This window comes from Pinus tabuliformis, chromosome 8, assembly GCF_031772625.1.
Source record: "Pinus tabuliformis cultivar Carrire ecotype Pingquan chromosome 8, CPIR1, whole genome shotgun sequence".
Classification (NCBI taxonomy): domain Eukaryota; kingdom Viridiplantae; phylum Streptophyta; class Pinopsida; order Pinales; family Pinaceae; genus Pinus; species Pinus tabuliformis.
Window position 1 is genome coordinate 978,627,191 of NC_142294.1, and position 18,263 is coordinate 978,645,453.

The following is an 18,263-nucleotide window of genomic DNA, read 5'->3' on the forward strand; positions in this document are numbered from 1 at the left end:
ACGTCTGCGGTGTCTTCTTGCGTCCAAATGCTTGAGAGGAGTTATTAGGTGGCCCCGGGGGAAGAGGTTGTGCCTTCCCCGTTCTCCATTACTGTGCGGCCGTCTGTATCAATTCGAGCTACGTTGGTGCTGTAAACTCTCATTCCTCTACTCAATCAATGAGGTGTTTACAGTTGTGGTTTGAAAAAGGTACGAATGGAAAGGGTTTATGGTTTGTAACGCGAACGATGGACAATTAACAGAATTGTCGAATGGTAATTCAGATGGTTGGAGAAAGTACAAAAGCTGTTGGTGCTGGAGTTGGAGGCGGTAGCAGCAGCAACAAGATGCCGACTCTTGAGGTATATGGAACGAATTTGACAAAACTGGCAGAGGAAGGCAAGCTTGATCCAGTAGTTGGATGGCAGCCACAAATAGAACGTGTTACTCAAATACTAGGACGCCGTACAAAAAATAATCCTTGTCTTATTGGTGAGCCTGGTGTAGGAAAAACAGCTATTGCTGAGGGACTTGCGCAGCGAATAGCTTCTGGAGATGTTCCAGAGACAATCAAGGGTAAAAAGGTCATCACTTTAGATATGGGTTTACTTGTTGCTGGTACCAAGTATCGTGGAGAGTTTGAAGAAAGATTGAAGAAATTGATCAAACAGAGTGATGAGATTATACTCTTCATAGACGAAGTTCATACTTTGATTGGAGCAGGTGCAGCAGAAGGTGCAATTGATGCAGCCAATATTCTGAAACCATCTCTTGCACGAGGTGAACTTCAGTGTATTGGAGCCACCACCTTGGATGAATACAGGAAACTCATTGAGAAGGACCCAGCACTAGAGAGGAGATTCCAACCAGTACAAGTGCCAGAGCCAACTGTTGATGAAACGATACAGATACTGAAAGGTTTACGTGAGTGATATGAGATTCATCACAAGCTTCGTTATACTGATGAGTCTTTGGTGGCTACTGCAAAGTTGTCGTATCAATATATCAGTGATCGTTTCCTTCCTGACAAAGCAATTGATCTGATTGATGAGGCTGGTTCTCGAGTGAGATTGAGGCATGCACAGCTTCCTGAGGAGGCCAGAGAGCTTGAAAAACAACTTAGACAAATAACAAAAGAAAAGAATGAAGCTGTTCGAAGCCAGGACTTTGAAAAGGCTGGAGAGCTACGTGACCGGGAGATGGAGTTGAAGGCACATATTGTTGCTATAACAGAGAAGGGTAAAGAAAAATCAAAAGCTGAGAGTGAGGCAAATGATGAGGGTCCAACAGTGATAGAGGCAGACATTGAACATATTGTATCTTCATGGACAGGTATTCCTGTTGAAAAGGTATCAACTGATGAGTCTGACAGACTTTTGAAGATGGAGGAAACTCTTCATCACCGTGTCATAGGGCAAGATGAAGCTGTAAAAGCAATCAGTCAAGCTATTCGTCGAGCACGAGTTGGTTTGAAAAATCCCAACAGGCCAATTGTGAGTTTTATTTTCTCAGGTCCAACTGGTGTTGGCAAATCAGAGCTTGCGAAGGCACTAGCAGCTTATTATTTTGGTTCGAAGGAGGCAATGATACGGTTGGATATGAGTGAATTTATGGAGAGGCATACTATCTCAAAATTGATTGGTTCACCCCCAGGATATGTTGGTTACAGTGAACGAGGACAGCTGACTGAAGCTGTGAGAAGGCGACCCTATACAGTGGTCCTTTTTGATGAAATTGAAAAGGCTCATCCAGACGTCTTCAATATGATGCTTCAAATTCTTGAAGATGGAAGACTGACAGATAGTAAAGGACGGACTGTGGACTTTAAGAATACCCTTTTGATCATGACTTCTAATGTTGGGAGTAGCGTGATTGAGAAGGGAGGCCGTGGAATTGGTTTCCAGCTTGATTACGATGAGAAAGACAGCAGCTACACAAGGATCAAAAGTCTTGTCAATGAAGAGCTGAAGCAATATTTTCGACCTGAGTTCCTGAATTGACTAGATGAGATGATTGTGTTTAGACAGCTCACAAAGACAGAGGTGAAGGAAATGACCAGACTTGAAGATGCATTAAAGTTACTGAATATCCTAATTCATTCCACTGTTGATGGGATGGTAAAAGTCAACAAAGAAACTCTTTTTGACATTCAAACTTATTTGCAAAATGCACAAGAAAAAATCGATTTTTCGCAACTTGAATCACAGCGACAGCAAGAAGAGCTACATCAAAATAGACACCATTCTGAACCTGTTTTTGTTCAGAACATTAAGACAACCACCCATCAGCAGCATGTTAATAATGTTACAGTTCATTCAAATAAAGCAGCAGTTGTACATGCAGATGCAGAAACTCAATCTGCAATTCCCAAGCCCATCATCAGACCTTGGGAACAGCTTGTCCACAACAAGCACAGAACTGGTCTTGGATATGACAAGGACTTGTCCTTTCATATTCCAGACTATGCCAAGCCCATTCAGTTTCAGAGTGCTGGATTCATTGATGACAGTTCACCTGCTTCTCATGACAGTTCAGCTTCAGCTGTTCCAAAATCTGCCCCTCTTCCGCAACAACAACAACAACAACAGATCGTGAAATTCCAACACTGTGACCGAGTTGGCCATCTGAAAGATCACTGTTTTGATCTTCATCCATGTAAGCACTGTCATAAAACTAGCCATTCTTCACACAGATGCTTCAAAAACAAACGTCCTGCAACAAGATTCATCTTGGATGGATCGCTTCTTGGCAATGGGCATCAACAGCCAAGAAGATATTCCAAACGCATGTTAGAACTTGTTCTAGAGTATTGAACAGTCTTACAGTTAAGTTTTCTCCATCTTCTCACCTTGTACCTGACAGGGGGGGAAATAATGGTCATCTACAAGCTTCAAAGCCACATCAAGCGAGCCTGATCCACAACCTACCACACCAGTTTCAGAGTTGTAGCCAGAGACAAAGATGCCTGAACATGCCTTCAGTTGGCAATCTGGGACACTTCCTCTAGCAGAAGACTTCAGCTTCTTGCTAGTTTTGGAAGAGTTCCAGGAATCGCAGAGTTTTTGGTCATCCTTAAACCATCACAGATTAAGAACACTTCCTCTAGCAGAAGACTCCATCTTCTTGCCAGTTTTGGAAGAGTTCCAGGAATTGCATTAAGCATTCCAGAGTTGTTGGTCATCCTTAAACCATCACAGATTGAGAACACTTCCTCTAGCAGAAAACTTCAGTTTCTTGCCAGTTTTGGAAGAGTTCCGGGAACTGCACTAAGCGTTCCAGTGTTGGTGGTCATCCTTAAACCACCGCCCTTTTTACCAACATTTCATAGAGCACATTCAGCCTAGTGCTGCCATGCATTTTTTGCACATTTTGTATTACAGCTCTCTTCTTGGACTCATACATAACCCTTCGGATTAAGGGGGGGAATGTTGGACACCTAATCCTAAAGGGTTAGTGTGGAAGCCGAAAAGACTAAGCAGTCCAAGAGACCTTGTGATCTGAAACCCAAGAGTCACAACATTGTATTATAAATGTACATCTCCTGTTAATAAAAAATGTATTCACTGATTTATCTTTCCTATTCTTTGCTGTCCATGTGTGTTTAACATAAAACATCCTCAAAAAGACTTTTAGTAGGCTTTGACTTCAAGTAGGTTTTTATAGTTTGTAGCTCTCAAAGTTAGTCATTTTCATTAGTTTTGAGTGTTTTATTTACAAAATATAAAAAAAAAATCTCTTTTGGAAAAAGTTTTTTTTTGTAGTGGTTGAGTGCTTGGAAAAGAAAAGGGAAATTTGTGTGGAATAGCTAGTTGTCTCGTTTTGAGTGCTTTGGAAAGGAAAAGCTCTTCTTTTAATTTGTTTAATTGAGAAAGATTTGTGTTTATGAAGTATTTGCATTCTCAAACTCTTTCTTAGTTTCAAAGTTCATCGAAGAGAAAAGATTGTTTAAATCATCTTAGGTGCATCTTTTTAGTGATTTTGAGTCGAGTCTTTACACCACGAGTTTCATCTCCGCCACCTCTTGACTTAAACAACAACCACTAAAATTAACACTTAAAGTAAAATTCACCTAGTAACATTTTTATTTCTAGGGCTTTGATACACCAACTTAGCTTAGGCTAGTGTCTTGGAGTAGGAGAGTAATTAACTCTCCAAGACAGTAAAAACAAACAAGTAGCTGTATCTTGTGGTAGGAAGAAATCCAATTGTTGCATTTATGCTCTGAGAAAGCTCCTCTTAAAGGAGAAGCACGAGATCATGTCCGAACCAGTGTGGGAATCAATCCTTCCTCATTGGGAATGACGCTAGATATTCACGTATTAAAAATTGTAAACCTCGGATTAACCATTGTCAAGGAGCCTGGGGTCACTTGTTGGTAAACCTTGGATTATGTCAAGGAGCCTTCAAGGGGATTGAGCTTGCTACTCTGCCCTTGGGTGTGTATCGGATCGTAGACTGTTCCCCCAAGTGTATTTGTCTCAGTTGGTAGCCTTAGTGACCATATTCTTTAGGATTCTTCCTAAGGTGAAAGTGGTAGGAAGATCCCACTGTACCTGGAGCAGACGTCGGCTAGACTCACATGGATTCTCTGGGGGGTTCACTTCACTCGAGACGGTTAAGTGGAGGAACTTGGTCCAGTCTATTCATTAAGCAGGTTGTCGGGGTAACTGTTCCAACCGCCATTTCTGTACTGAATTCTGCGACGTTGGATTTCATCATCAACTAGTGTTTTCGGTCCGGAAAGTTACTGTTTGTGTGTGTTTGATCTCTAGATTCTTTAGGCGTGTGATTCAAATTTGTTTGGTTCTTTAGAGACTTTAGGTGGTTTTCATTGAGATTTTACTTTGTTTGCGTGTGAAGTAGTTAAAAGTTTTTAACTGTGGCTGAATTACCAAGACAGTCCCGTAGACTTCGGGGCCAGTCTCCTGAGTTTGTAACCGTGGTGGATTTACTGAGGAAGTCCCGTAGACTTCGGGGCCAACCTCTTGAAGAAGTCCCAAGCCAGCTTGAAGGCTTGAAAGTCCTCGTAAATCCTAGTGGTAGTAAAGTTGGGTCACCTGAAGAAGGAGAGTCTTCATTGGTTGTACATCCTGATTACCAAACTCTAGTAACAGGTTATAATCCTGAATCTATTTCGGTTTCCGAACTTTCTAGTAGCTTTTCATCTACTAGTGATATAGGTGAAGAACCTAAGATATCTGAACCTGTTACTCCAACATCGGGGTTTGTCTCTCCAACTTCTAGTGGTCCTAATTCACCTAGGGTAGAAAGAGTAATCATCGAAAATCTTCCTTCTGGTTTGATAGCTATTGAAGAACTTGCTCCGAAAGAAGAAGTAGGCATCCCTATCCCTGAAAATCAACCTGTTATTGATCTAAGGGAGCATGAATCAATTTTTTACAGTCCACCTAGAAGTACTACTTGGTATCTTTCTTTGACTAATTATTTGGAAATCCCAGCGTTAAGTTTTTCACCACCTCGTGCTCCTTATCATCCTAGAGGTTTTTATACTCCCGTAAATATGTCAGGTCAGTCGTCCATATTTACTCAATCGCCTGAATCTTTTTTGTACGGTGGTCCTTCTGTTCCCTCTGGGTATTAGTCACTTTCTGGTACTTTTTCGGGAGCATCTCCTCAACCCATTGAACAAGGGTTATTCAATGGAAGCAATGGTGCAAAGCCATTGAGCGTAGAAGACATTCTTATGATGTCAGGTTCTATTCCCAATTCTCAACCTCAAGGTGGCCAGTTACCGCCTGGGGGGCAGCCTCAATTAATGCCTGGGGGGCAACCTCGAGGTACACAATTTGCATCTGGGGGGCAACCTCAAGGACAGTATGTACCTACGGTACAATACGTTCCTCAAGGTCAACCCCAGACTCAATATGTACCCCAAGGTCAACCCCAGTATCAATTTATACCTCAAGGTCAACCCCAGTATCAGTACGTGCCTCAGGGGTATCTACCCCAAGGTCAGTACTCGAACCAAGGTTTCCAACCACCCCAAGGTCAATATTATGTTCAAGGAACGGGAAATGTACCTTTCATTATCAATCCTACCCTCAACCCGGTTATGGTCCTCAATATTCTCAACTTGTTATGGGTCAGTACCCCGGAATGAACATAGTGTGGGATCCATCGCAAACTCAACAGGTGTTGCAGCCAAGTGTACAGTTTTCATCTAAAACTGGACAACCCTTAGTTTCTGGTTCACCCCAGCAACCAGTCCAGTCTAACATTCAAACTTCTGTACCTTCGGTAGTTTCTCAGTCTGGGCCTACTGCGCCTCGTACTCCATCTCAAACGACTGCTGCAACCGCCGCAACATCTGTTCAATCTACCCCACCTACTTCTGGAGTATCGACAACTCCGATTTCTACTGTTCCTGTATCTACTTCTTAGACATCTTTACCACCGTCTGGATCCACGATTCAAACTATGGTTGAGATGCCTGTAGGACAACCTGGTTTAAGTACGGTTGTCACAAGTCAACCTCAATTCACCTATCAACCGTACCAGGGACAGTACCAATTCGGTCCTGCTGTTCAGCAACCAATCTATCAGTATCAACCGTACCCTGGGTACACTTATCAACAATCTCAACAACCCCAGTACGGTCCGGTTAATCTTTGTTTTCCAGGAGGATACAATATCCCGAACGCGATTCCTATTCCTAGTTATCCTGGATATCCTCCTCCTGGGGCTGGTCTCATGACCCAGAGTTTTAGGGATCCTAATCGGCAGTTACCGTTTATCGCAACTTTGGACTTACCTGATTTGTCATGCCTAATGAACGATCCGATTAATTATCTTCCATTTTGGCCGCCAATGCCGAATAAGTTGCCCAGTGACATTCCCAAGTTCGAAGGAAAATCTGGAGAGGACCCGTCGAACCATGTGATGACTTACCACCTCTGGTGTGCGTCTAACTCCGTCATAGATGATTCGATCCGTCTTAGACTTTTCCAGCGCACTCTAATTGGTCTCGCAGCCAAGTGGTACATTGAGTTACCGCGAGGCACTTTTTATAATTTTAGTCAGTTAGCTACCTCATTTTTAACTCATTTTCAGTTGCCAGTCAGATATGACAATGGCACGGAATTGTTAACTTCGCTAAAACAATCGACATCCACGTACATTTTAGATCATATTCATGAGTGGAGACATCGACGACGTTTAGTGAAGGTATTTATTCCGGATCAAATCTTGGCTGAGTGGTTTGTAAAATCTTTGTTGCCAAGGATCACTGAAGATGTTGCTAAAGACGGAGTTGTTACTGAGGAGCAAGTGATTGCTCAAGCACAGTACCTTGACTTGGTCTATACTCAGTTAGGTACGTTACATGAAAAGATCCCCGATCTTCCCAAGTCAAATCAAATCGCTGCAGCTCCTTCGGGATCTCATGCCGCTAACGGTATGATTGGTACGGTTAACACTAAAAGTAAGAAGAAGTCTTCCAAGAATTCTTCTCCTATCATAACCTTGCCTGATTCCCCGACAAGAGATTCTTCTGCAGAGGTTTCCGCCGATATTCACATTGTAGAGTCATCTACGGCTAAATCAAAATCCGGTGGGAAGAAGAAAGGAAAGAAGAAGAATAAAACAGACAAAAGTTCAAAGGAGAAACCTGAAAAGGCGGAATCCAATGATGAAAAGCGCAAACCTCATTATCCTTGTCTCATTTGTGACGAAGAACATTTTACAAGAGACTGCCCTCATCGTGGAGAGGTTGCGAAGATTGTCAAAGGTTCCCAAACTCCTGCTGTCTTGAAGGATCCATTTCCAAGTCAAGACAGTAAGATGATAGGTTCTTCCTCGAGTGCCAATGAAGAACCCATATTGATGATGTCCCATGTTAGGTTTGCGACTCGATCACAAGATTATGGTAGTAAAAGTCCTATTAATGGCAAAGAAGCAGAATCTTCTCATTCTAATCCATCAACCTCAGCTCCCGGTTCCGATCCACTACAGATCGAGAAACCTAATCCAGACTTAGTAATCAAACCGCCCACCAAGGGTATACTTCGAAAGTCAGCGTTCAATCCACATGCGAGAGCGGCTCAAAATTATAACATTGTTGAGGATTTAGCTGTTTCACCCTCAGCAATGTCGGCTTTGGAAGTGCTGCAATCATGCCCAGCACAACGTAAATTACTTTTGTCGGCTATAGGAGCTGTTGACGTTCAGGACCCGAACCTAATAATCTTTGATCTAGAAAATAGTACACCGCGTTTTCCTCATCAAATGGCTTTCCAGATCCCAGTGATAGTAAAAAACAGGCCTATTCATCGGACTGTAATTGATGAGGGAGCCTCAACGTGTATTATGTCGATACAATGTTGGAGATCTCATGGTTCTCCTTCACTAAATCAACCCCCGACAATTCTTAAGGCCTTTGATGGCCGTGGGTTTCATCCTTTTGGCATTCTACAGGATTTGCCTATAGGGGTTGAAGGAAAAATCGTTAATCTAGATGTGGAGGTGGTTGATGCCCCTCTAGATTACAACCTTCTATTGGGTCGAAGTTGGTCTTACGCTATGACAGCAGTCGTTTCATCGGTCTTCTTAGTAATAAAGTTTCCACATAATGGAAAGATCGTAACAATAGACCAACTGGCTTACTTTTCATTCGACCCAGCCTCTTCGGAGAGTATTCAGCATGTCGGTAAAACGACTATCCCATATAAGGATGTTGGAGTAGGATTAGTTAAAGATGCCGGTTTACTGGGAACTTTTCCTTTTCCTCCAATCAATGCATCATCTTCATTTGCAACCATTCATATGATTACATCAGACACCATTTTTTATGAAGATCCTTGGATCGTTCCTTCTGAATCTGAAATAGACTCATTTGGTAATTCCATGCCTTTGAGTCCATATGAAATTGCCTATGAAGCCGTGTAGTCTTTTGCCGACCCGTGTTCAACCGAAAATGACTTAATGAATGTGGTCCGTGAGGAATCACTTTTCACATCAACCTCGGATTTAACTACGTTTTCTGAACTTGTTCACTCTGATGAGAAAATTCGTGAAATCCTATGTGTAGATGATTTAACATGGGAGGATCTCCATCACAGATCTTCGTTTTTACCTGAGGATGATCATTTTGAAAATGATTTCTCATCAATTTTTACAGCTGAATATGTCAAGGAACCTCAGAATCCAATGAAACATCCCGATTCAGAGTTAAATTTGGGAAACATCTCTCGAACTATTCCTATTGAAATTTCAGTTAAGCCCGGAATTGTTGAGAACATTCATATAGGTGCCTCGTGTACAGATGACGAAATTCAATTATATAAGGCCCTATTTCAAGAATTTTGTGACGTGTTTGCCTGGTCCTATGAGGAAATGCCAGGAATTGATCCCGCAATTGTTGTTCATGAGATCAAGACTTACCCGGACGCTAAACCCGTCCGGAAACGTTTACGTCAGATTCACCTACGAAAAGGTGCTACAACTAAAGCAGAAGTTGAAAAACTGTTGAAAGCAGGTTTCATTTATCCGATCCCGTTAACAGATTGGGTATCGAATATTGTTCCAGTCAACAAAAAACAGGGAACAATAAGAATATGCATCGACTATAGGGACATTAATCGAGCCTGTCCAAAGGACAATTACCCAACTCCCTATATCGATCAAATCATTGATGATTGTGCCGGCAACGAAATTTTTACTTTTATGGACGGTTTTTCCGGATATAATCAAATCAACATTCTACCTGCCGATCAACCAAAAACGGCTTTCATTTGTCCATGGGGGACATTTTCTTATTGCAAATTACCTTTTGGGCTTAAGAATGCCGGAGCAACTTTTCAGAGGGCGATGTCTTATGCGTTTCATGACATCAAGCACATTGTGCAACCCTATCTCGATGACTTGCCTGCTCATTCATTACATCGAGCTGATCACCTCGTCCATTTACGAGCAATCTTTATGAGGTGTAGGCATTATCGTATTCGGTTGAACCCACACAAATGTGTCTTCTGTATAGAAATGGGTCGATTGCTGGGATTTGTAGTTTCGAAAGCCGACATTTGCGTTGATCCCTCGAAGGTCGAAGCTATCATCAATTTGCCTCCTCCTTCGAGTCTTTGCCAACTCCAAAGTTTGCAGGGGAAAGCAAACTTTTTACGACGATTCATTCCTAACTACGCCGAGGTTACAAAGGGTTTTACACGGTTGTTGAAATAGAACACTCCATTCTATTGGGATGAGATAGCTCAGAAATCTTTTGATGCACTCAAACACGTGTTGACCCATGCACCGTTGTTGCATCCTCCCAACTACAACCAGGATTACTTCTTGTATCTCGCCACCTCTCATTCCACCATTGGAATGGTCTTAGTTCAGGAAGATGAATTCAGAATGGAACATGTGATATATTACCTTAGTCGAACGTTAAATCCAACTGAGCTAAAATATTCACATGTGGAGAAATTGGCATTGGCAGTCGTTCAAGTTGTCCAACGTTTTCGTCACTACATTCTACTACGTAAAACTACAGTAATTTCAGATTGCAACCCTATGATCTACATTTTGACCAAGCAATTGCTAGGGGGCAAGTACTCTAAATGGATCGTTATCCTGCAAGAGTTCGATTTGGAATTTGAGAAATCTAAGTCTAAGAAATCTTTAGTTTTTGCGGAGTTAATGTGTGACTTCCCGCCTGCTGACACGGAAACTGTGGCGGAGGAGCCCATTGCGGACGAATCCTTGTTTGTAATCAGCACTTTAGATCCGTGGTATGGGGATATCATCGCCTATCTCCAAACCCAATCCTTTCAGCCAGAAATTTCAAGGTCGGAACGTCGGAAAATTCGATTCCAGTCCCAACAATTCAGAATTATTGGAGATACACTTTATCGCCGTGGGGCGGATTCTATTTTTCGACGTTGCTTAACTCACAAGGAAGCTGAAAGGGTTCTAAATGACTGTCACTCTAGAGCGTGTGGCGGTCATATGTCTGGGTATGCCACAACCCAAAAGATATTGCGCGCTAGCTACTTCTGGCCGTCTTTATTTAAAGATTGTATTACGGCGGTCCAAAAATGCCACAACTGCCAGATTTTTAATCGCAAGATGCGCGCTCCACCTGCTCCTCTCCACCCTATAATTGCCGTTGGTCCTTTTTCCAAATGGGGTATCGATTTTATTACATGTAACCCTCACTCGGCGGGGGGGCATGCGTATATCATCCTTGCGGTAGATTATTTTACTAAGTGGGCCGAGGCGATGCCTACATTTGAGGCAGACGGCAAGACAACTGCAATTTTTGTGTTCAATCATATAATTTCTAGGTTTGGTGTCCTACAAGCGATAATCACTGATCATGGGCATCATTTTCGAAACGTTATGATGACCGAACTTACAGGCCAGCTTGGTTTACGTCACGATAGTTCAACTCCTTATTATCCACAAGCGAATGGTCTGGTTGAGTCCATCAAAAAAGTTTTAGCTATCATGATCTGACGAATCATTGGAATTCATTGGTCAAATTGGCACAACATGCTATTTTCAGCGCTTTGGGCGTATCGAACTTCAGTAAAAAAATCAACAAGGTTCACTCCTTTCCAACTAGTTTATGGTCTGGAAGCTGTGTTACCCATTGAATGCGAAATCCCATCACTGCAAATGGCCATCGAGTTACTTCCAGCCACTTCCTAAGAGGAAAAGCGTTTGTTATACTTAGCTCAATTAGATGAGAATCGACGTGATGCTGCATTGGCGATCGAGACTCACGCAAAACGTATGAAAGCTCAGTATGATCAGAATGTGACCCCTCGAAATTTTTCGAAAGGAGACCTAGTGTTATTGTATGATCAAGCTAATGATAAATTAGGCGCTGGGAAATTCGTTCCTATGTGGCATGGTCCCTATATTATTAAGCGAAAGCTAGCAAAAGGGGCCTATGAATTGGTAGAATTTGATGGGGACTCTTTGGGTAAACCCAGAAATGGCCTTTACTTGAAGAGGTACTATGCTTAAAAGAATGGGTATGGAGATTTTTAGTTAGGATAGTTTTTTCTTTCTAGCTGGTGTGTTTTAGTTTAAAAAGTGTGCTTAGCTTAGAGAGTGTTTTTTCGTCATTATTCCTGCTTATCTTGGTTTTACTCTTGATATTGCAGATGTCGATGCCTCTCCAAACATACATTGGATTTGCTGATGGTGCTTGTTGTAATACACAAAACATCTCTTCCGCAGCTTGGGTTATCTATTCGCCCTCTGACGAGTTAGTTTCTATGCATGGGGCAAGCCTCGGTCAAACAACAAACAACATTGCAGAGTACAGTGCAGTGATTGAGTTATTATCTGAATCTATTTCATTTGGGATTCGGAGTTTGATAGTGAGGTTAGATTCTGAACTCGTTGTATCACAGCTTAATAGAGTGTATGCCATTAGAAATCCAGTGTTACTGAGATTGTTTTTGAGAGTGCGTCTCTTGGAACGTGAATTTGATTACATTGAATATCAACATATTCCAAGGTCTTTAAATACATTAGCAGATGCAATTGCTTCTCGAATTTTAAATAGAAATTTGCAATAATCATACATGTAAATTTAAAACCATTCCATAACATGATTTACAAGATAAGCCGGTAATAGTGATATATATATATATAGGAGTGTGTCAAAAAATACATCGTCCTCGATCATAGGTTGAAAAATACCTTATGATCGGCAAAAATGATAAGTACAAAAAACAAAAATGTCGCATGTGCCCACAATAGGCGATCATCCTATCACTGGTGATGATCTCTATAAGAAACCACTGCCCGGGCCACCTTGCAAAGGAACCTCCTAAAAGGTCCCGGGACTCCAATCACATAGCGCTGAAGTTGACGAGGAATGTCATCTATAGTGGTCTCGGGAATATCTCCTGTCAAACGCTCGAGATGACCCTCCAACTCGGCCAAAACCTCTGTTGATTCGTCCTGCGGGGCAGGCACGGGTGCAACTGGTTGCTTCCTATCGAAAGGCCGGAGAGCGGCTGGTCGCTGTGGACCCACATCTGCATTTGAAACTTTTGCTATCAGTTTTGAGACGATGGAAAATAACAAAAAAAATTAAAATAGGAAAAATGTTGAAAAGGATTTTACCTGAGTCATCCCACTGCTCTCCTGGTGGAAGAGCCATGTCTGGGTCACCACGAAAATCTATCCCAGCGTAAGGGAAGTCCTGAATGGAAAAAACCTGGTTTTCCAGCCATTGGAAATACTCAGGTTTGAATCGAGCAACCTCTGTCCTCTCGTCCGGGTGACGGGCCATGACTGCGACCCATCGCATCAGTTTGGGCTCTCGAGGAAGCCCAGCTCCAACAGTAAGGTGCTGCGGGATCAGCATAGGAACCCTCTCCAGGCCAAAGCTCATGACCAAAGCCCCATAACCAAAGGTCTTTAGTCGTCTGCTCTTGGCCCTGGTCAGTTGGCCTTTCACATTGGCCAGCACAGCATCGCACCAGTTGAAGATGGTGCCTCAAAAGAAATCAACTGCCATACGCATCTGGGATCCGATGGCAATATGTAATGCGGCAGATCCGCAAAGTCTGGTGACAGTAAACGCAATCACCATGAGTTCAGGACGGGATATGGTCTTTATGTCTATCCCTTTGTCTCTAGCCTGGCTGTTGCAGTACTCTAGTCGGAGGCTATCGACAGACTGGCCACCTGGCCTAGTCCCGTGCAGAGTCAAGTCTTCGCCTCTCTTAGGCAAACCAGTCAAGAAATAAATATCCGCCGGCTCGATTTCGAGCTGGTGGCCGCCAATGAAGAAGCACTGGTCCTGTATGCCCCATCTGTCAACCAACCACTGTAAGAAATCCAACTGAGCCCTCATGCCAGGAATGGCCCAGAATTTGTACAGTCTGCACGCCCTCAAAGCATCAAGTGAAGGCTGATGATTCCATGCGGCAGCATCCACGTCCTCATGCTCTCGTTCACGCCAGTCTAGCATGATTTACTCTTTGCATCAAGTATAAGGATAAATTAAATTGCTAGAAAATATTTTGTGTGGTCCATTTTTGAGAACTTTTGGGTTCAAAACCCTTGCGGCGGGGTACGCACCCTCCGAGTTAGACACAGTGCGTGGGACCGCACTTTGTCTACATGGAAGGTGCGGACCCCGAGCTTTTTCCCAATGGAGAAAAAGTCGGGGTCCGCGGGTCCGCAATGGTAAACCTGCGGACCCCCGCGCGCGGGTTTTGCGCCTAAAAACCCTCCCAAAAATGAAATAAATGAAATAAATTACTTAAACAAAAAATTAAACGGTTAAAAATGAAGAGTGGGATGATGTGGATTACCTAGAGAAGACGACGTTCGATTCTGACGGTTGGATTTTCCGCAATCTTCACGGGACGTTTTCTGAGCAAAAGCACTATTTTCTCACCCAAACTCAAACGGTAAAAATGAATTGACAAAGGCCCTTTTTATAAGTTTTTTGAGTAAATGAATTACAAATTTGTTTATGTTTCACTTTGAAAAGGTATTTTGCGACATTTTTATGCATTTCAAACAGGTATGAGTAATGTTTGTGTTTTTGTGCAGAATAAAGGATTATTCAGGCAAAATCTATCATTTTCAACGAAAAAACAAGTAGAGTCATCTTTAAGCCCTTTTCTGACTCCTAAAACATGAAAAGATTGCCGAGCGTTTCTTTTACACTTGTTAAAACGGAATTAAAAGACGGTCCACTTACAGCTCTTTTCCGACCGTAAAAATATGAAAAGATTGCCGGATTTTTGTCGTTTCAAATTCGATATTGGTTATAAAATGACATGTTGTTGATCTCTTTTTTACTTTTTCAGATCAGTGACACTAATAACGAAAAGTACTCGGTCGTAAAAGATCAAGCGGTTCTCTCAAGTATTATTTTATACTTTTTCGGGCTTGGGAGACACAAATTTACGAAAAAGGTCAACCCTAGAGTCTTCTTAAGTTTTTTCAGACTCTCTAAAATTGAAAAACGCTGAGTTTCTTCTATACTGGACTCGTTAAAATTTCACAGTAAAGGACCTGTTCAATTACAAACAGGAACGAACCACTCCTTCTTAGGGTTCGAATCTAAACTAAGTTGGACTCATCCAAAGGATGAGCTTATAATCAAGAAAATGTTATCCTCCTCAAGCTTGTTAAAAATAAAGAGGTACTTGCCAGAAATGGTGGGGGAAAAAGGAGAAAAATGAGTCTATTTGTCATACTCTGTAACCACTCTTGAACACGACACTTTCATTCATCTGGGTTGGGAAATCCTTTGCCTAACAGTTGGTCAAACCCCATTGAAAGTCTTCAGCCGGTTTCTGGGTATTAACTTTGGGTCAATTGTTACCAAGCCATCTTTCGTGTCGTTATGTGTTCAAGAGGTCACTGCCAATAAGCCATTCATCTGCAAAATATCTGTCATCCATCTTGACCATCCCTGAGTCAGTCCTTGCAACTAAATTTCTTTAACTTGATCTATGATTTCTTGTTGTGGGCTTGCCTGCAACGGATCACTTTCTATCGACATCAACACATTATCTAGAAAGATGATCTAGGAATCGTCAGTACCTTGAGATTTGCATGCCTCAATGGCAAGTTTCTCTCCTTTGACGACAGTTTACATCATTGACTTTCGATCAAAGGATTCCGTGGCATGTTCGACATCAACACATTTATTCACATCTCATGGATTGTACTGGGTACTTTGAGAGCCATTGACATCATTGGTGGTTTCTCTCACACTTGTTAACAATTTACATCATTGACTGGTAATCAAGTGGTTCCTACCATGTTCGACATCAACACATTTATTTGCATGGATAGAATCGTACTATTTCGGGAAGTAGAAATGAAGACCTTGGATCTACTTTCCACTATCCAGGCTGCGAGGAATTTTGTATTTATTGTGTTGTGGACTATTTATAAACAGATGGCTGCATCCATATTGTGTTCACACGAGTCTATACTTGTGATGTTTTACAAGATCATTCCTATATCAGAGCAGTAGATAGTTTTCTAGTTAGTTTTGATCTGAGTATGGGAATGCCTACCTCAGCGATAATATGATCTCATATATATATCTTGCATTGAATGCTTTTACATGTTCCGACCGGGCTCTCCACAAGATGATCCTCGAAATGATAAAGTACTTCACTCTTCCTATATGATAAATGAAATCCTCATCTACTACAGACTTCACACTTTAGGGGGCAATCTGTTACACTAAAATATCATCACCATGATTATTTGCAGTCAGTATGGGTCTATCATCACTTGTACTGTCCTCCTAAGCAAGTCTAAGACCTCAGCTCTTCAAATCAAGCTTTGGAAATGGGAGAAAGACATCAAAAATCAATGTAACTCTGGTTCCGCACTTTCTCTCATGGTCACCTGCGGTCCCGCACCTTCTGTGTACAAAAGCTGTGTACCTACCCGCTCTGTCCCTAACGGTGTAGGTGCGGACCCCTTTGAAAGTAAAAAGGCGCAAGTTTTATCTTAAAAAACTCACTTTGGGTTAATTTTAGAGTTTTCTAGAAGGAATTTTGACGTGGATTGTTCGCTCTGAGGTGGTTCATGCATCCCAAAAGAGAAGGAGCTAATCCCTTGACTAAAGGAGCTATCCCTTTGAAGGAGGGCTTTATCCCTTTGAAGGAGGACCTAGTAACTTCCCTCCATTTCACTATAAATACAGGCATTGGGGTGAGGACTAGGGAGGTTAGAAGCTGAACATTTTGAGGGTAAATGCTGGTGAAATTAAGACTCTTTGGTTGAGCTTGAGAGGAGAGATCACATACCTCTTGGTTCCATTGGAGAGTGAGTGAAACTTGTCAAAGTAGAGGAGACATCTTGTTGGACCCTGGGAGGAGCTTGTACAGCTTCAAGGCAAAGGTTGTAAAGTTCTTCTTCTTTTGAATTAATACAATCAAACTCATTTTTCTCAACAAGTATCTTATTTTATTTGTTTCATGGACTCCTTGACTTTCATGTTAAATATGTTTTATGCAATTGGCTTTTCAGGTGCTATTTAATTTGTTTGCCTTGTTTGTGTTTGCAGATTCGCGAAAAGGAGCTCATTTGGATCAAAGGAGCGAGGGCATCCACAAGCTTGCGTTGGACCAAAGGTAGGCCCTAAAAACACTTGTTTGCTATTGTTTATCAAAGCATATTTAGAGAAAGATAGTGTCTGGTTGGTTTGCTTGTCATTAGGTCTTCTTTAGATTCTAGGAAGGTCTATCTTGTCCGCAAGATCGACTCATTCCGCATGACAGGGGGCATCTATTACACATCATTTTGTCACTATCCCTGTACTCCCTGTTCATTGATCTTGGAGGACCTCTACAGTGAACCCCGCATGCTTTGCCTTCATGGAGAAACTCCCATTATGTCCCTCTCCATGAACAAATTTTTTCCCTTTTGCACCATTTCCCCTGAAACTTCTGTTTTCCTAGTTTACAAGGCCTACGCTAATGACCGTTGTCTCCCCCAAACCGATGTGCAGATATTAGCACTATTATCTACATCGACCGTTGCGACTGAGCTGTGTTCCAGTCCCGTCGGTCCTGTTATGGAAATTTTTTTAAATTAGAGCCAAAGCTTCCAGCTCTAGAAGCTTCGTAACGAAAGTCCAGTAAATGGTTTGGCCGGATGGGGTCGAGGATGATAGCTTGGGCTCCTTTCCCTATAATGATGGAACTACCTGAAGGGATAAGTCTTTTTCCCATGAGAAGAGGATCCATCTCCCATCCATATTTCCTATATAAACCTTCCTTCTTCCCAAGCACAAGCTAGTTAGAGTGTTGGCTGAGTGTGAGTATACTATTTTGATTAGACAAGCAAGCTATTAATAGTTGTAGCCATCTAGTTGTGTGAGGGAGAAGTGTGTTTGGTTTGGAGTGAAGCCTAAAGGGAAGAGCCTTTAAATTATTGTTGTTTGAAGCCATCATGGAGTGATAACAGAAGTGTGTGGGAACCTGGTCTTGTCAGAGAAAGACTGCAACGTCAAGATGAATGGTCGTAATCTCTCTTTGATATTAATACATGAAACTATCGATTGATTTCCTACATGTTTTGTAATATTACATATTCGTGTCTTAAAGCTTCTTGACTCATTAAGTAGGTTGAATTGCAATTTGTCTATTATTTTTTTTGTATGTTGTTGTTGTTTACTTGTTTCAAGAGCTTGAGGAAGGAAACAAGAGATTGCTATAGCGAGCAAGTGAGGACATCATAAATTAGGATAAGCGACCAAGAGGTAGGCCCTCTTGATTGATTTTAACCTAAGGAAATCTTCCATAGAATGTATCTGT

General features: G+C 41.9%; 1 pseudogene; it reads left to right on the forward strand.

The window, feature by feature from the left end:
• Nucleotides 1-251: 251 nt before the first annotated feature.
• LOC149238706 (ATP-dependent Clp protease ATP-binding subunit ClpA homolog CD4B, chloroplastic-like) overlaps nucleotides 252-18,263 on the forward strand; it is a 149,434-nt pseudogene continuing 131,422 nt past the window's right edge.